The following is a 2,500-nucleotide window of genomic DNA, read 5'->3' on the forward strand; positions in this document are numbered from 1 at the left end:
CTTCCTGATACCCTTATGGGGTCGGCTCTGTTCTTGCAGAACCCTCGGGTGGTGCAGAGTCTGGGCCTTGTTATCAATATCTTGCCCTGCTTCCCGATACCCTTGCGGGTTCGGCTCTGTTCTTGCAGATCCCTCAGGTGGTGCAGAGTCTGGGCGGCATCGTCACCCAGCACACCGACGCCCACTGAAAATTACCCACGCACAGTGCGCGCCTGGAGCGGCAGTAGTTCAAACTACCCCTACCCCTACCCCTACCCCTACCGCTACCCCTACCCCTACCCCTAACCCTAACCCTAACCCTAACCCTAACCCTAACCCTAACCCTAACCCTAACCCTAACCCTAACCCTAACCCTAACCCTAACCCTAACCCTAACCCTAACCCTAACCCTAACCCTGACCCTGACCCTAATGCAGGCAGAGTTATTTATAAAGTGGCCCAGACTCTGCACCACCTGAGGGTTTTGTAACAGAACCAACCCCATAAGGGTTTCAGGAAGCAGGGCAAGATATTGATAACAAGGCGCAGACTCTGCACCACCTCAGGGTTCTGCAAGAACAGAGCCGACCCCATAAGGGCATCAGGAATCAGGGCAAGATATTGATAAAATGGCCCAGACTCTGCACCACCTGAGGGTTCTGCAAGAACAGAGCCGACCCCATAAGGGCATCAGGAAGCAGGGCAAGATATTGGTAACAAGGCCCACGGGGAAGGCGGCATACTTTGGGGTTATTTTGTAGTGAGTTTTGAAGGCATGTGCTAGTGTTACGCATACCGAGGGCGCGCAAAGTTCGGCGCGCCCGGGCCAAAACGCCTCTGCTGGCCGCGGCCGAGTCGGCCGACGGATTGCCACGGACTTGCTTGACGACCTGTCACTCTCCGTGCATCGGTTGCACGCCCGGTTCGTCCTTTCCATTTGTTTCATGATGTACACGCGGCAGGCGGAATATTTTAAAAGCACTGTTCTGTTCGAAGTGCACAATGGCCGTTGGGGCAATGCAACTGGGGGTCGGTCGACCGGCTGACGACGCCTGCCTGCCGATTTGGTTCACGATGTCCCCGCCGAAGGCGGCATACTTGAAAGTACTGCCGTTCGCGGCGCGCAATTTGCAGGGGGGAGGAATTGTTAGTGGACGTCTGTGTGCTGGGTGACGATGCTTGCCGACTTGGTTCATGCCGTCCACGCCGAAGACGGCGCCGTTTAAAGTACTGCCGCTCGAGGTGCACAATTTGCGGGGGAATTGTTATTGGGCGTCGGCGTGCTGGGTGACGATGTGGAGATGAGGAACGCCGAGCCAGATCTATCTTATTTGTTTGCTTGGGCCACTGGACTTTGCATGGGCTTGGCATCATTGTGTGCTACGTTAAATCACGGCCAATTGAGTGAGTATTTTTTATTCAACCACTCTATTTTGCCCGTCTTTGTGACTCCTCTATGACACGCCGATCACCGCTGACGTGTTAATCTGCGTGTTAGGTATCTCGGGGGTCAGTTGGACGGACAGATGTGTAAGGGTTTTGTTCGGAAGGATCGTTGAGTGTAAACGGTGAACGGGGGTTAAAGGCCCTGAGGTTTCAATCCTCTAAAGAATGTAAAAGGTCTGACGCGTTAGCTAGCAGCTAATGAGGTGAACCTAGCAGCTAATGAGGCTCTCTCTCTCTCACGGCCCCGGGACTCCCTCCCTCCCTCCTCCCTCTTGGAACCCTCCCTGCGTGGGGGGGGGGGGGGGGGGGGGCACGAAGAAAAAGAGGGTATAAGAAGAATCCAGTGGAAGGAGTAGGGACTGGGGGCGAGGTCAGACAGCCTATCCGGCTAATAAAGCATCATGAGGTTAGGTATAAACTCTGATGACTGCATAAACTCGCCCCTAATGGGGGGGGGGCACTCTCTCCCCCACCCCTCTCTCCCCAGTGCCACTCCCTCCGACCCCCCCCCCCACTCTCTTCGTGTCGCTGGGCCCGCCCGGCACGGCCCCGAGGATCACTCCCCGCGCGGCAACGGGACACCGGGTCGCCGGGCCCGCAGGGTCGTCAGTCGGGCGGGGGGGGGGAGGGTGGCCATGCCAGCAGCAGGAGAGGTTTCCAACGAACCCGCGACCGCAGCAGGACCGCCCGCGGCAGACATTTGGACCCAGCGGGTCCGTTCGGGATGGTTGCCGGGCCCGCAGCAGAGGTTTCCTTCCACCCAACGGGGGGGGGGGGGGGGGGGCGGGGCTGCCCATCTTCCCGCTCGAAGCAACGGCCTCACCCTAACGGCCTCACCCTAACAACCCTCACCCTGACCCTAAACCGCTCGGTTCATGACTTCTCTCCGTTTGGTTCATGAATTCGCCATTTAGTTCACGACTTCTCCTGTTGGTTCCTGACTTCTACCTCGTGGTTCGTGATTCCGGCGGGTAGGTGGGGTGCCCGGATACTCTCGGCGAAAGGTGTTCAAGTGGCAACGGCGGTCCCGTAGATAAGACGGGTTCGGATGCTCGAGCGTGTCGAGTAAGCGCCG

Source organism: Rhinoraja longicauda, unplaced genomic scaffold (genome assembly GCF_053455715.1).
Source record: "Rhinoraja longicauda isolate Sanriku21f unplaced genomic scaffold, sRhiLon1.1 Scf000973, whole genome shotgun sequence".
Classification (NCBI taxonomy): Eukaryota; Metazoa; Chordata; class Chondrichthyes; order Rajiformes; family Arhynchobatidae; genus Rhinoraja; species Rhinoraja longicauda.